Below are 17,857 nucleotides of genomic sequence, written 5' to 3' on the forward strand. Positions count from 1 at the left end.
CAAGGCCAGCTCCCTATAAGCTATCTAACAGGCTACCTTTTCCCAAAAAAAAATGAGTCAAAGATACAAGGTGCTTTAGTAATGCTGGAACAAATAGATAATGAGATACCCCTTTCCTTTACGATTCCTAACATGAAGCCCAGTCAATATTCCAGGGCTGGACGTCATCAGTGGAGGCTGTGTGGGTGACCTGCCCCCATTCTCTGGCTATGGATATGACAGAAGGCTTTGTCCACAGGGAAATGAAATGATCCTACTGCAGCCTCAGCTAAATTGAAGTCATGAAAATGCCTGTCTCATGAGCAAGCACTCCAGTCAGAATGACTTGCTTCGCAGAGTCTTTCTTTGCAATCATATTTTTTAAAGAATTTGCTAGCTCTGCACATGCCTTAACTTTTAGCACAGCCTTGTCCTAGGACTTAGGCATGCAGGAATAAATTAGGTTATTTCTTTACTCTGAGGACTTAAACCTCACAGTGTTGTTGAGAGAAACAAATGCAAAACAACTGCCTGAGTGCGAGACCCTCCAGCAGGAATGCTCATGCAGTGTGTGGCGAAGACAAGGCAGTATGGATTCAGGAGCCGTGGGCCTAGCCCTTGTATTCCAGACAGCTTGTGAACGCTCAGGACAGAGCACGTGAACACGAGCGACAAAGGGATGAATGGGACTTGATATTCTCCCCATCCTTGCACAACACTGATCGTACTTTTCTTCTCTCAAAAGGCTCAAGGGAAGGAGAAACAAGGGAAGCAGGCACAGAAACAAAATCTGGAAATGCTCTGTCTGCTACACTGAGCTAATGATTGAGCAAACCGCACCAGTGAAAGATTTTTCCATTGCAAAACCTGAGTGAACGTCACCCTAGCAACATGCTAAACTTTCTTGTACTATTAGCCTTTGAGTCTAAAATGCTTCTCGATAAAACTGACAGAAAATGCTTTCAGGAGAGCATTCCACAAGAATCTCTATTATCTGAACAGGTTAAATGACTTTCCATACACAGGCCACCAGTTTGTATGTGATGCTCGTTTATTGGGGGAGATTATGGCTCTGTTATTTTGGGAACTCAGCATGGAAGTGATTTGCATGCAACTTTGTGTTTACCTTGAGGACCACATCCAGATATGTCAAACAGGGAAAATATAATACTTTGCTAAATTCCCTATTAAACACCAGGGCACTTGTTTGCCATTGCTACTAATTATCTTGTTATTTCTGAGCACATAAGAGTTTTATCTCTCTAGCTTAATTGAAATTTTATTATAAGCAAACAAAGGTATTGGAAATGACCATCCATGTGTACATACACACACACACACACACACACACACACACACACACACACACACACACACACACACACAGAGAGAGAGAGAGAGAGAGAAAGAGAAAGAGGAGGGCTAAAAATGTGGGTTCTTGGAATAAAAGGTAGATTACCTCCAAATAAAATGCCTTACCTGGATTCTAGGAAAATGGATCTGGCACCGGCTCAGCTGATGTCCTACTAAGTGCATGACTCTGCATACACATTTACTATCCAATTAAATCGTTATTAATAGGATGCCATTTCTGTCCCGACATTTTTGTATGAGTTTTTGGGAATACACATGTGCCTGCGTTGTTGGATGTGTGCATATATACATGTGCTGGCACATACACAAACATTTGGACATCCTAATGGAGGGTAGGAGTTGATATTGATTGTCTTTCTTAATCACTTAAATATGTATCTTATATATTATGGCAGTCAGTCTTACCTCAACCCAGTGTTGGACAGTGCTAATCTAACTTGCCAAGAGAGCTAAGTCAACGGATAATCTGTCTCAATCTCCCCAGTGCTGGAAGAGCAGGTGGGCCACATAGGTACCTGTTATTTATATGGATGCTGGGGATCTGATCTCTGGTCCTCATGTTTGCTTGGCAAGAATTTCACTTACATAGCTCTCTCTCCAACACTATTGGCCCGTTAAAACTGGGTAATAAAAGGCTTGGGGAGACTAAATCATTTACTCAAATTAAGGTCACAATTTAAGTAATAGAGCTAAGATTTAAACTTATGTGAACATGATTAATCAAGGATCTTGCCTTTCAAAAAATAGTACTTAAAAGTAACGTATGTTTCTTTTCTGACTATAGTTTTATAATAATCTATCAGGTATGTAAAACTCACATGGGCTGGATAAAAATATAAGTTAGGACCCATTTAATACTTAAGAGAGTATATACTTACTTATAATTGAGCACTAGCCCAAAAGGCATGTCCCATGAAAGTCTTCACTTACCAGGAGATTGGGATAGATGTGAAAACATCCTCCTGAGACTCTAAATAAGAGAAATAGAGGAGATGGGGAAATAGAAGGATCCAGAGGGTCCTAGAAACCTACTAGAAGAACATCGTGATGGGTGGATCAGGGCCCAGGCAAGTCTTCTCAAACTATTGCACTAACCAAGGACAATACAAGTAGTAAACATTGAACCCCTACTCTGACCTAGCCAATGGAGAGGAAATACTCCACAGTTATGTGGGGAGTATGGAATGACTCTGACATGAACTCTGGTGCCCCATATTTGACCACCTCCCCTTGCGGGGGGAGGCCTGGTGACACTCAAAGAAAGAATAAGCAGGCTACCAAGATGAGACTTGATAGCCTATGACCATGTAGTGGGGAAGGAGGTCCCCCTCAGTCATAGACCTAAGGGAGGGAAATAGGGTAAAAGAGGGAGGGAGGAACAGGAGGATACAAGTGACCAGATAACAATTGAGGTTGTAATCTGAATAAATTAATTAAAATATTTTTAAAGGCTTAAAAGAAAATAACCTGTTGGAACACACAAAGTAATCTTATGTTATTCAAAAAGTACTAAAACACCCAAGACTCAGAGGGACATGACAGTTCAGAAATTCCTGGACTTCTCTCTATATAACAGTATTGTAAACATATTTCCCTCAATCTCTACAATCCCTTAATTTCTGCTACTTAGAGGAAAGAATAACTCATTTTGTGTCAGATGACTATGCCTCAAGTCCGGTAGAGTAAGACCCACTCATCCATGTGTGAGACCATCTCCTTAAAACGCAGTTTGCCTTGGCAAGCCCATCATCAGCCTACATTTGCTGTTTCCTGCCCCTTTAGTACGCAGAAGAAATTGCTTTACATCTCAGCTGCAAGGACTAGATAATGTTATTTCCAAAATACTTACTGCCTAGATTCCAAAGACATGACCTTAAGGTCCAACTCAAAACAGATAGGTTTCAAATAGATCTTTCCATCTAAAGCTATAATGAAGTTGCTAATATACAAAATGGATTTCACTTAGCTCTTCAGAAAATTGAGTTTTGTTTCCCCATGTTCAAGTCGGGCCTGCAAAACTGCCCCAGTCCTCTCAGGCCAGTGTCAGGAGGCTTGTTTGTATTTAGTTCATGTTTACAGAAGATCCATTATATCGCTGGTCATTGAGCTAAGTTCGTTATGACTGTTAGTATCAATAACCCAGTAAAGACAGGGAGGCTCTTAGGGGTAAAATGGACTGTCCAGTTTCCTGGGGAGGGAGCAAAGGAGACAAGAAGAGGTGAGTGCTGCCTCCCCTCTCATCAGGTCCAGCCTCCACTCTTGTGATAGGAAGACTAGACCTGAGGTTTAGCCAACAACAAAAACCAGGCTAGTAAAAGAGAGACAGACACAGAGACACAGAGAGACAGACAGACACAGAGAGAGAGAGAGAGAGAGAGAGAGAGAGAGAGAGAGAGAGAGAGAGAGAGAGAGAGAGAGAGAGAGAGAGAGAGAGAGAGAGAGAGGAGAGCACTTAGATTTTTCTTTCTCCTTCCACTTGGTTTCCAGAAGCAGTTTCTTTCACTTATCTACTTGTGGCTTAAACACTCCAGGGCTCCAGTTCCTACTGGTCCTAGAGGCTCTTCTTCCTTCGTTTCACATTTCTTCTGTTACTGTTCTGTGTCCCTCCTTGAGTGCCTCCGTAATTTTTATTTTCCCTTCTGCTTTGAATTTTTTATGAAAACATGCTTTAAAAAATATATTTCTTAATGTCTGATAACTGCATACACATATGTCATTAAACATCGTCATAATATCCTGTCTTCCTCTATGCCCAACTTTACCCTTTTTCACCTCAACAAGTCCTCTCCCTAATTCATGTTGGTTTGTGGTTTTATAACAGAATAAGCCCAATTACTGAATGGCTGCAGAGTCCTCCCTGGGAACATGGGATATCATTGTCCTCCTCCTCAGTAAGAAATGACTCTCCAAGCTCCAGCCACTATCCACTGCCACCTGCATCTCTGTATGGAGAAACAGCAGGGTTGCCTCTGTTCTGTCTATGCTGGGATTTTGGCTGCCTTGGTCCTGTTTAGGTCTTATGCAGGTAACCATGGTTTCTATGAATTCATCATTGCACTTGCTATCTCATGTCCATAAGACAGCATTTCTCAGCACTCCTCCCCATCTTCCAGCTGGTCTCTTTAATCTCCTCTTCTGAGATATTCCCTGAGCCTCAGGCATGAGGGGTCTGATGGAGACTTCCCATTTCAGACTGAGCATTTCTCAGTACTTTGCCCAGATGTACATCTTTCCATCAACTGCTTACTGTCTGTTGCAAAAAGAAGTCTCTCTGACTAAGATTGAGAACAGCACAGGTTTACCTGTACCAGAAGCTATTAAGACCTTTCTGTAAGAAGGCATGGCTTCAGATTCTGTAAGTCGAATTCTAGAAGCTGCCTCTGATGTATTCTTACCTTCCTAAAACCACTAGCTTCTGTTTCCTTATAGTCACCTTCTGTTAGAGCCCAGGAGAGGAGTGACTCATGTACCCTTGTGTCTTTCACTCCTTTGGGCTGGGAATACCACTTGGAAAATGTAACTTATTGTGAGAGGCCCCCAGAACCCCAGATTTCAAACTTTGTACAGTATTGTTTAGAGACAACAGTTGTTTCTCAGTAACAACATTTTTATAAAAGTCTAACTGAATTTATCTTGTCTGCCAGAAAGCTCAAAGAAAATTAACAATCAATTAAAATATTCTTATTAGTATTCAGAGTTTTGCCCTTTTGTTCAATTATTTTTATGATTTACATTTGCACATAATATATATGCTAATGCGTTTTTAAAAAGAAGATACTTACATGTTATTCATGGTATTGCTACAAGGAAACGTACTATGACTGTAGACTTCATTCCCATGTGAAGAAGCAGAGCTTCTTTTAACTTGTGTTTGTCATTTGTAAATGTGATTATCTAGCTTACTTCATTTCATAAGAAATTGTTTCAATTTGCTATCAATTTTTATTTTTTTTAGTTTTTAGTTTTTAATTTGTTGAGACAGGGTTTCTCTGTGTAGTCTTGGCTGTCCTGGACTGTAGATCAGACTGGCCCAGAACTCAAAAGAAATCTGTCTGCCTCAGCCTCACGAGTGTTAGGATAACAGGTGTGCACCACCACACTGGTTTTTTGTTTTGTTGGCTGGAGATGTGATCCAGTGGTAAGGAAGATATTTTATATGTTCAAGGCCACAAGTTTGATCCTGACAACAAACAAACCAAAATAAAACAGATAAGGCAACCATACGTTTTTTAAAAATTATTATTATTTTGTTGCACTTTGATGCCAGTCAGGATGATGATATTGATAATATTTTTAATTGTATTTAGTTTATGGAAAATCATGTTTTAAAATTAGGGTTGAAGTCTTTCAATGCTTCTCTTCTGGGTTGAAAGCTGCCTAAGGAAGAACAGTACAGGGGACAGCCAGGGACATCTACTGGACCAGAGGGCTTGGGGGATAAATGTTGTGATGTTTAGTGTTAAATCATATGAGATAATAATATGTGTTGATGTAATCAGTAACTAGATGAATGATGGGTATTGACAATTCTTCTAAATAAATGTGAAGTTTTCTGTTCTGACATTTGATGGTGATTATTGCCACCTATTACTCTTTGGTCTGATACATTTGTGCAAGGAGAACTCAGAATTCAAGAACCTTCATAGGCTAATAGATAGAAAAGCTATATCCTGCTGGGTATTTGGCTTATAAATAGGGAATGAAAAAAAAAAGCTGGATAAAGAGGAAGAGAAAGTCCAACATTTTTCAGGGAATTTCAACTTCACAAATCCTTCTATACTAGAGAAACTGACAAGAGCATTAAGATTAGGTGAGATTCCTCTAAAATAAAAAACACTGATGGATTTTAGTATGTAGGATTACGCCCCCCCCCCCGTGTGTGTGTGTGTGTGTGTGTGTGTGTGTGTGTGTGTGTGTGTGTGTGTGTGTTTAGTAAATTTTCCATTTAGCCTCAGAGTTCTCCTTTGGAGATGATTGAGTTTTGATATTTTCAAACAGTTCACAGCTTTTGATTTGTTTTTATTTTTAATCTAAAGTGGAGATGATGGCAAAATATAGAGATCTCTGTGATGTATTCGTAGCTCTAAAAGCTATTGTGGCTTCTGTTTCTCTCAATGAGGAGAATGTAGCTTTCCAGGCTAGAGTTACACAAGTCTTAAGTTTGAGCTAACATTAAGGCCACTGGAGTTACCTCTGACTTAAACACTTCTGGAAAATAAGGCACAGAGTGGTGACAGGAAAGAACTGTAGGCAGTTTAAGCTGAACTTGAAAGAATTATTACAACATTAAGACTAATACGGAGGCCTTTGCAGATGGTACCCTAAAATCTGAGACAATCATTAGCCAAACTCATCAGAAAAGACTGATAATGTAGGAGAGAGGTTTTGACAGACGGATCTGCCCCCCAGAGATGAATAAGAGTCAGGGACTCACAAACCCAGGTTTTACAGTATCTGAGAATGCTGGGTGGCCTTCTGCATAATTGATTTTAAAACTAATTTACAACATTTTATGTATTACACTAAGTAGATTCTGTGTCCAGGGATCTAACACAGCCCCTAGATAATTTGATGAGTTAGTAGATAGATAAATAAATAATCAGTATCCCAACCAGTGGTTCTCAGCTTGTGGATCTTGATCCTTTCCAAGGTCAAATGAACCTTGCACTGTGGTCAACTAAGAGCATCAGAAAACACTGATATTTACACTATGATTCACAACAGTAGTATTACAGTTATGAAATAACAACAAAAATAATTGTATGGTTGGGGTCACCTGAACATGAGGAACTATATTAAAGGGCCATAGCATTAGGAAGGCTGAGAACCACTCATCTAAACAATGATGGGAACCCAAAGGCATTTTGAACTTGAAAATAGGCCTTTCCAGCCTATGACAGTGGAAAATCAGAGAGAGACATTGTGCCCCTACAGTACAAGCTGCCTCCATGGAGATATTAGAAAAGCCTGGGTTTAGTGCTTAATTTGGAATCAAGCATTATTTTACAAATGAAGCATGCTGAAGACCTTGATTGGTTACCAGGAGGGCGTGCCTTTACTGGGAGTAGCAGTGTCCACATGAGTTTCATGCAGTTGAAGGATCTCACTTTGGGAAATGCCCTGCTCCTGGCCCACAACCGTTGTCAGCTTAATCTGCACCCTTCCCATCTTCTTCCCACTTCTCTGTAATCATGCGGTTATAGAACCAACTGCTAACCACGCAGAGGTCCTGGGGATTTCCATTTGGGCAGCAGATTCTTGCATCAACTCAGCTGTTTTCACAACTTGGTAAGGGAACAGTGGTTGGGGGAAAAAAAAGTCATGAAATGCAATCTGTTTCTTTAATAAAAGCAACAAAATTATAAACATACACTCCATTCATAAAATACAGAAATAATTCATTCATCACCTTGTTCATAACATCCTGTTTCTCCAGTGCCCTGTTCCAGGCTGCTTCACTGAAACAGTTATTGATCTAGTTTATAGGCTTGTGCTAGCTTCCATAAGTAAGGGAACATGAGCCAGACCAGGCAGCATTAGCCCAGAGAGTCAAGACTCACCTCACAGAGATGCAACAACTTGCATTCATCCCCTATACATAGATATACACCCCGTTTCCTTTCAAGCATGCCAAAGGACAGCAGATATTCACACAATGACATTCAAGAAATGCAGTGAATGCCAACTATTTCTTGGAAAAAATATTCCAGGTAAATTTGAAAAGACGTGAGCTGAAGTGAAGTGAGTTGAATAAGTAGAGTGCTTCACCTAGTAGCCCTGAAGTTAGGGAGCTCAGAAATCCCTGCAGTTATTATCTAATCAGTATATAAGAAAGAAGAGACAGTGGGACAGGCGGGGAGGAATCCGACGACGCCTGGGCTGTGGTAGCCACCCCTCACACTTCCATGTAAACACTGTGAAAGTGGGAAATGAGCAGTTTCTTTGTTTATGACATTGGGTCTGATGCTGTCCTTAAAGATTCACTGTTAGGATAGAATGGCAGATGCCTTGTGTATAATACAATGCATATGCAAAGCTTTCGTGTGGATGTTTTCCATACATACTGCCTTCTATTTAGTGGGCTGTAGTAACAATAAGACATAGCAGATCGTTTATGTTATAGTTTTCCAGGTTTTTTACTCCCCAAGATTCTTTCCTCTCCCTAGTGAAACTCTATTTGTCATGGCTTATATCCTGAAGGGCTTTTTCCCTAGGTGGGCACAATTTTAGATATGTTTATATGTGTGTATGAGTATACTTTTAAAGGTATTGAATTGTGAGAACAGATGATAAGAAAGAAGAAGACAATTTTAAATGAAAAATGACTTTACAGGGTAGAAAGTGGTTGAAGCTTGCAAAAAGGGCTGGCTTAGGCTTCTCTGAGGCCAGCTATGTGGCGAAAAGTCAGACGTTGAGGTATTGAGTTGTGGGGATGGGAGTTCAGACCCCATTCTCATGTTGAGATATTTAAAGCAAAGTGCATTTTCAATAATCATTACAACCCAATGTTGCCAGGGTATAAAAGGCCTTCTCAAGGAGCTTTTCTCTCTCCCTTTTTGTTGCAAGTCTGATGAAGTTTCTAAATGTGGTCAAGAGTAAAGGAAGGCTTTAGCACTGGGGCTGTCAGAAAACAAGTTCTTCGAGAGAACGTGAGGTATAAGCTATTTAACATTCTAATGAAAATGACTTGGTTTTGAATTTTGGCCCAGCTGACACTGAAGACCAAAGTAGTTAAGGCAGGCAGGGACCTCTCTGCACTCCGTGTTTATTAGTCTCTCCCTTATGCAGCAGCAGAGATGCCATTTGAATTGCAAATTAAATGTTCTCTATAGCTCTGCCGATTCTCTAAACATTATCAGTGTCTTGAACTATCTACCTTTCCATTTTCCAAGTGGTTTCTAGCTAAACCTGCTTTAAATGATTAACGAAGAAAGCCTTCCTAAGACAAAGTGAGAAAAGCCAGGGCTGATGGTGTGAAAACCACAACACTACCTTCAGCAATCGTAATTTAAAACTGGCAGAACGAGTTAGTGCAAGAGATTCGGGAATCTGGAGTCACATTGCTCTGGGCTTAAACTGGAATACACAGTAGCTGTGTGACTTTGCACAGGTTAGCTAATAAGCTCTCGCACTGAATAGGAATGAAATCATATTTGCTTCATAGGGTAGCTCTGTTAAATACATGCACATGCCAACTAGTGCGAGATAATAAGTGTTAGGAGTCTTTGCTTCATCTTCATATCTTAGGAAGAAATGAATTACAGGTGAAGACAGTAAGACTCTGAGATCCTGAGTCACAAACTAAATTAGAGGCAGACTCAGAGTGTGAGTGAGACTCTTACTGTCTATATGTCATCAGGATAGAATCACCATACTACAGGTTCTCCAACAAACAAAGGTTCCTCAGCACAAGACACATGTTAGAGGGGAAGATTTAACTGCACTTTTTGATTTCCCCTTGGTACGTTCAAAACAGTGTTTTGAGTACAGTACACACAGGCCACAGTGTTGAAGTGTGGGTCCGAACAATGACCCACATAGGGTTGGTTTGCGTCATTGTGAAGTCATTAGGGTGAGTATTGTGGGACAGTTGCTAACAATGTAGATGAATAGATGGTGAATTTGTGAGTGTGAGTGATGGATGATTGTTGTGAGGCCGTGGCTAACAATGTAGATGGTGAACTCGTGCCTGGCTTTTCATTCTGTGGTCCATGTGATCATTTATTTTCACCCAATCAATTACACTCTTTGGCTAAAAAAGTAATGGTGATATGGGATAACTGGAACAGTGACAACTGTGAGCAGAGACAGCAGCTGACATAAATGCTGATGAGAGCTAGATTACCACATGACGTCCTTCCTGGGGACATGCAGTAAGTCCTCATTTCCCATCTTCCTTGGCAAATATCAAAAAGATGGGATACAGAATCAACATTCAAAGTGACTTATTTAAAACAAACAGAAAACCACATAAAATTCTTTAGCTCTCACAGTAAAGATGTATTGAAGTGACAATTGCAGCCACAACCCTCGTCCACTCAGAATTCCTGGGTGTCAGGGTCTCCAAATATACACACCACTTGTAGAGTGACTGAGAAGTAATCCTTTGCTGGTGGGTAGACCTGGGACATTTCAGAGCTAATTCAGTTCAAGGCCAGCCTGGACTTCCCTGTTGCTGCAACAATAGAAATTCAACCCTGACTGCACTGTGCTGAGACAACAGTCTCACTAGGTAGTTCAACCTCCAAAGTAGAGATCCAAAGTAGATACAATCACGTTTCAGGTGAAATGAAACTTTAGAAGGGTTAATAAATGGGTCCAGAACTGAAGAAGCTGAGAATAGACAAACAGGATAGTGAATTCATGTCTGATAGTCTATGAAACATGCTGCAATGGTAAATATGTGGTCTTTCCATGTCATAGGTCAACAAGGTATTAGGCTGCGCATAAGAAATCTCAGCAAGTTAGTTAGCTAACACACTGATTATAGAGCCAACACTGCGAGGCAACTCTTAAGAAGACTCTGGAAACTCCACAGAGCATATAAGTAAAATCATCAGAGGTCGCAAGAATGGGTGCCATGCCATACATAGGTAATTGTTATCAATGGAAATAATGTCTTTCATTACACTGCAGACCAAAAAGAAATCTATTTAGAAAATTGTATGAAGCATTCTTTTGGGTGGAGGGAATGGGTAATTAATAAATGTAAGTATTCAGTTTAGGAGATAATGTCCAGAGTGTTTTCTTTCGCATTTTTAACAAATGTTTGCTTTTGTTTGTGAGGCAGGATTTACTGATGATCCCCTTGCCTTGGGAACACAATGGCATTTTTCTGTGTTGCTGTCATTAAGAGTAACGATGTTGAGTGACTGTAGGAGCGTCCTTGTGTATTAGTTACTTTTCTCATGACTGTCAGGAAAGAGTCTGGAGATGTAGCTCAGTGATGAACAGCACCGGCTGCGCTTACATAGATCCTGGTTTGCTTCTTAGACTCCATGAGCCTTCCATGCATCTGTATCTCCAGCCATGCACAGTCTACCTCTCTCCCTCTCTGCACTGGACTCTTCCAGAGGCCCCAGGCTGTTCTCTCTCTCATATGTACAATAAAACCTTCCCGTACCATGGAGTGGTAATGTCAGTTTATACAGATTTAGTTTTAGTCTGTATTTAACTTGTGGTAAATATTTTAGTGTATGTGTTAGAGTTTAGAGGATATATAAACCAAAGGCAATTTTTTATTGAATAAAATTAGTATATGTAATTATGTGTTATATAAATATACATACGTATTAAGAGTATATAAGCATATCCACATACATGTTCACACATAAATATATGCATATGTTTATGTATGTTTAATGATTAACTTGCAAATGTTTTTGCCTCTAATATAAAGAAAAAAGTTCAAAAGCCTTCAGGAGTAGGTATTTCCTACAATCTGTAAACACTGATGCATAGTTTAGCTGAGTGATGAGAAATTTTAAGATACATCAATGTCATCAGAGGCTGTTTGAATTGATACTTTTATTTTAACTAGTAGCCCTTGGGCATTCAATAATTTATAACAGCTTGATACATGATTAGAAAAAGGTTTTAAAAATTGTAAAACACAAGCATATTGGTTACCTCTTCTTATTACTCTTTTCAACCTCTGCTCAATTTTGTTAAAGAGAAGCAAACACATATTGAAAGCATTCCACATGCCTGTGCAGTCTGTCATCAGGAAAACTCAGAATTGAATGTTATGGAACCCTGCACCAAAAGGATTTACAAGCTATGAGGAAGTAACCAGCGTGGTTACTGCTTTCCTGCTCTGTTTTGTAAGAATATATTCTCCTCCACCCTTGCAAGGTTCTCTGCTCTTCAGTGGTTTTACTCCCATTGAACTGCCTACCAGGTCTCAGCAACTCCAAAGTGATTACCATGGTACTGGCCCCCAAAGCTTCACCCCCAAAATGGTGTTAATTCATGCTCTTAAGATTTTTAATTAGGTGTGGAATATTCAGCTTCATCGTTTCTTGAAAGAGGTGGCTCACTGCCTATTTTTAAAGTTTTATGAGGTCTTTATATGTAGTCATTGATTCGTGTTCTTTCTTTTTTTCAAAGATTGTGTCAGAGTTTGACACCTTCCATTCAGGATTAGACTTTAAGTCAAGGAGATTTGTGTTTGAGCTCTGTTTTCCTTGATATGTGTATAGAGTGAAGATAATTAAATGCCTGCTATATCCTTTGGGATTAAATAACACACATGCTGCAGGATAAAATCATATAAACTATAAAATACAAATAAGCAAAATCTATTAAGATTAGTAGCATTTATTATTTACATATACCACAGAAACTAATTCCTTTTGTACACATAAATATTAAGGTGTGCCCAATGTTTTAGCCTACTTAAAATGAGTTCTTGCACATATACTCTATACTTAGAGATTCCAAGTATAAATCTGCCATATAGGTAAAAAGAGAAACCACTTAAGTTATACCTATCCTAGTTTGTAAAAGCTTGTAAACTAACCTATATCTCATATCAAATCTTTCAAGTATGCTTTCTCAGTGATTCATTTGTAATTAATATTTTAAAGAATATACATGTGACACATTTGTTTTGATTCAAATTGAGTTGAGGCTAGAGATGTGTCTCAATTGGTAAGGCGCTTGCCTAGCATGCCCAGAGCCCTATGTTCGATCCCCAGCATTCCCTAAATTGTATGTGAAGGTACATTCTGTAATCCCAGAAAGGTGGGAGACAAGGTGGAGGCAAGATCTGAACTTCTTTCATCATATAATGAATTTTAAACTATCCCGGAATACACATGACACTGTATCAAAAATAAGGAAAGTGAAATAATGTAATTTTGATTTTCACTTTAAGACCTAAAACAGGAATAATTATAAGAAGGTATAACACGGTATGTGCTTACACTTAGGTGGAGTATGTCAAAATATATGTAACACTTGTGAGAGTCCCATTGTAGGGAATTAATGAGGTCAAGGCTGATTTCATTATAGAACCAAGCAGTCACTTTTCTTTTTTAATTTTTAGAAATGTTATTTATTCACTTTACATCCCAGTGCTAGTCCCCTCCCTCCTCTCCTCCCATTCCCACCTTCCCTCCCTCTTCCTCCATCCTCAGAAAAGGGAAGCCCAGCCTACCCACCTAACCCAGCTCATCAAGTCACGCCAGGACTGAGCGTATCCTCTTCCCATGTGACCTGGTAAGGCAGGCCCGCTGTGGGGAGCCGATCAAAAGACATGCAACAGAGTCCATGTCAGAGACAGCTCCCGCTCCCCTAAGGGACCCAAATGAAACCTGAGCTGTGCATAGGCTACATCTGTGTAAGAGGCCTTAGTCCAATCCAAACATGGTCCTTGGTTGGTGCTTCAGCATCCACAAGCCACCCTGGGCCCTGGCTAGGTGGCTCTGTTGGTCCTCTTCTGGAACTCCTGTCACTGACAGGTCCTTTTATCCTTCCCCCAACGTCTCCAGAGGATTCCTCTACGCACTGCCCAATGTTGGCTGTGAGTCTCAACATCTTTTTAAAGATGCTTCTGGGTGGAGCCTCTCAGAGAACAACTCTGCTAGGCTCCCACCTGCAAGCACGCCAGAGTATCATTCATAGTGTCAATGGCTGGCTGTCTTCCATGGGGTGGGTCTTGGGTTGAGTCAAGCATTGATTGGACATTCCCTCAATCTCTCTTCTGTCTTTATCTCTGCAGGCCTTGGAGGCAGGGTAAATTTTGGGCTGAAGGTTTTGTGGGTAGGTTGATCTTCTCTTCCCTCCACTAGCTGTCTTATCTAGTTAGATGGTGTCCTCGTCAGCCTAGACAATCCCTGCTGCTAGTGGTCCCAACTAGAATCCCCTTCATATCCTCTCAGAGGCCTGGCCTGACTTAGGTCTCCAGCTTGTCATAGAGATGCTCCTGCCCACAGCTTCTCTTTTCTCTACAGGCCTTCTGTCCTCATGCACCACCACTTCCTTTCCCAAGTCTGATCTCTGCCCTTATTGCTCTCCTGCAGTCCCTCTTCGACTTCCCTCTTCTTTTCTCTTAAGCTATAATGACATTTGAACTATTGATGCAAAAGTAGTGGCAGAAAAAGTTGTTGACTTAACATGAATCACAATAGAGTCACTGGGATAGCATCGCACTTTTGTGAATCACTTCCAGTTAAAAAAAAAGAAAAGAAAAACAATATTCTTGATGAGCTAGGAAAACCTCAACTGTATCAAATTCTTGAGCTAGAGAACACATCTGACTTTCATGTGATGCAATGCTCTCGTCTGGAGCACAGAAGTTTGGTCTTTAAGTGGTAACACGAGTTTTAAGTTATGAGATGAATTAGCCACTTGTTCAATGGACATCATTTTTATTTGAAAGAAGAATAGACAAACAAATTTAGGATTGTTTACAGTTGGCCCTTTGGTGGTCATATTCTTGACAATGTAGGAAATGAACATTTCTCTTCAAGGAAAACTTTTGTTTCCAAGGATGAAATGCAATCTAGAGACTTAAGAAGCGTGTGCTTATTACTGTGGATTTGACACTTTCCTGATACTCACAGTAGCCTAGGCTGAGATCAGAGTTGATACAAGCAAACTCCTACTCTTTACAATACTGCACAAGGGAATGCACCAACATTTCATATATCTGAATAACTAAATGAATCAATATTTCTCTAAACCGCTCATGCATTATATAAAATCCAACACAGAGGAAACACACAACAATGTACAGAATAGGTCAATGGCTGTAAGACGAAAATGTACTGACATTCTTTCCAGTTTCACAGTGCAACTAACCTTTAAGAGCACCTCTTGTCAAATTTCATACTGTGTCAACCATCTACAACTACACAGCAACTGAGAGGAGCAGATGTAGAAACCCACAGACAACCATTAGGTGGAGCTCCGGGAATTCTGTGGGATAGGGGGAGAAAAATGGTAGGAGCCAGGAGGGCCAAGAACACCATAAGAACACAGCATGTGGAATCTACCAGCCAGGGCTCATAGGTAACAGTCAGAGAGCCTGTATGCGTATGACTTGGGTCCTTTGCATGTATGTTAGCATGGTGTAGTTTGGTGTTCTTGTGGCACTCCTAACAGTGAGACTGGGGGTTATCTCTGGCTTTTTCACCTGTCTTTGGGATCCTTTTCTTCCTACTGGGTAGCTTTGCCCAGGCTTGATATGAACACATGTGCCTAGTTTTATTGTAGCTTGTTATGACGTGTTTGGTTGATATCACTTGGCGGTCTGCTCTTTTCTGGAGGGAAATGGAGGAGTGGATCTCAGAGAAAAGGGAGGTACCAGGAAGGGGCGGACTACAGCTGGGATGTAATATATAAGAGAAGAATAAATAAATTTTAAAAGAAAAAATAATCAATACTAAAAGCGATATTTAAAAATGAATAAAGAGAGTGAATATCTATACATATACATATATTAATAAAATAAAATTTAAATTTCAAATTAAATATAGCTATGTGGCTAGATTTCTTTGAATAGTTCAATGAAAAGTATATCAAGATAAAATATAAAGGCGGATACAAGAATTCAGTTGGCAAACATTAATTGAAACCTTTTTTTGTGAAATCAAAGGAAGCGTAAAATGATGTATTAAAGGACACTATTCAGACAAACTTTCATTTTTAGGAAGCCTACCTGTTGGTTGTAAAACAGTTTTTATGTGAACATAACCATTTGATTGTTTTATAGTACATTAAATTATTCTTAAATTCTCAGTTTCAGTTCCTAGTACATCAATTGATGTGATTCACATCAACCATAAAGCCATAAGTCATCAATGGTTTTAAAGATTGTGTAAGCATCTATAAACAATGAGGAACTAATACCAAAAGCATGGCCTGAAATGCAGGCACGTGGGAAATCCTGAATATAATAGCTCTACCATCTGCCACCTTAAATCCTTGACTCACGTAGTATACGATAGAATGGTCATCAATACATTGGGAATAATTTTATTAAATATCCACAAAATCATTTGCCACTTGAAAGATTTACAGGTATAAAATAAGTGTCTGCTCTTCATGTGGCAAGCCTGGCCAGGGAAAACAAGACACAGACTGAATAACTTCACAGAGAAATACTGCTAATAGGGTCAACTTAATTTATTCTGGCAACAATGGTGGTTGCCTCTAGCCTTTGGCATGCTACAAGTGTGGTACATTTTTTTCTTATTCCTTTGATTTCCAAAGTCAAGTCTTGGGGTCTAGGCTTCTCCTAGATCTTTTGTCCTCACAGACAATAGTGAATATCTTCTAAACTCTAAATACCTTATACTTTATAGAATTACATTTCTGCCTCTGTATTTCATATTTGATATCTTACTGAATAATTGCCATGTGTCTTGTTTTGATATTATTGTGAATTTAACTGAATTGGCTGATATAATTTTGACAGAGTTGGGTTTAAAAATGAGTTGGTGGAGGGAAAAACTTTATCAAAATATATTGCATGAAAAATAAATAAATAAATAAATAAATACGAAAAAGCAACTTAATTCAAACTATATAGGTAATAGATGAGTTTATAAAGCTTTCCTCTTCCCTGGCCTCTCCCTTTCCTCTAATCTAACTGACCTCTCATTTTCTGCCATGGATCCAGTGTTCATATTGAAAATTTCATCTACATGCTTCTAAGGCATCAGTGGTTATGTAAAGTACCATCAAATTAACCAGTGCTTATAGACAAAGCATTAAGTATAAAATTACCAGAATTCATAGAAAATGCAGTGATACGGGCATCTGCTTATCAAGATTATAGCAACACTTGTGTGTAGTATGAACAGCAAATCTTTCGTTTTGTTTTTGCATGAAACCTACAAAGGTTTATGTACAAATCACTTATTGTTGCCAGCAAGTGTGCCTAACATACTCAAAACAACATTCTATATGTCACAAGCCTTCTTGTCATCAAAAGTACTTTGCCATGTTTTAGACTGATATGATAATTTTGAGCCTAAGTTTTATAAAAAAAAAAAAACTAGGGTTTTCCCCATTTGACTGAGCTTGGCATTTTGAGATCTTTCTAACTGAAAAATGTATTATGGAAAGCACAGCAGCTAGGTTTGCAAGGCAGCCAGAGCTTTTGACAGATAGATGTTATGTTCCGGAGTGGAAGTCCTTCATGATGCATAAATTGGTCACACTAACCTCTCCTAGGGCTGAAAACACCATTATCTATTCCCAGAAATTTGACAGTTTCTACTGACTCTAATTGCAATGCCAGCCGTATGATAGACAGTCTTTGGCAGACACAATAACTTTTCATTTCAGGAGAACTTCATAGTACTGTGTAATCTTTCTGAAGACATTTTCAATGACAATTAGGAGTCCAAACTTAATACAAACTCAAATGTGTAATGTTATAAATCAAAGTAATCTAACTTTGTTAGGTTTGCCTTTTCAGGTAGTGAAACTGACTTACTGTCAAGATTATTAGCCCATCCTATTTGCTAAAGTATAGGTCAACACTGTTTCA

This window comes from Acomys russatus, chromosome 7, assembly GCF_903995435.1.
Source record: "Acomys russatus chromosome 7, mAcoRus1.1, whole genome shotgun sequence".
Taxonomy (NCBI): domain Eukaryota; kingdom Metazoa; phylum Chordata; class Mammalia; order Rodentia; family Muridae; genus Acomys; species Acomys russatus.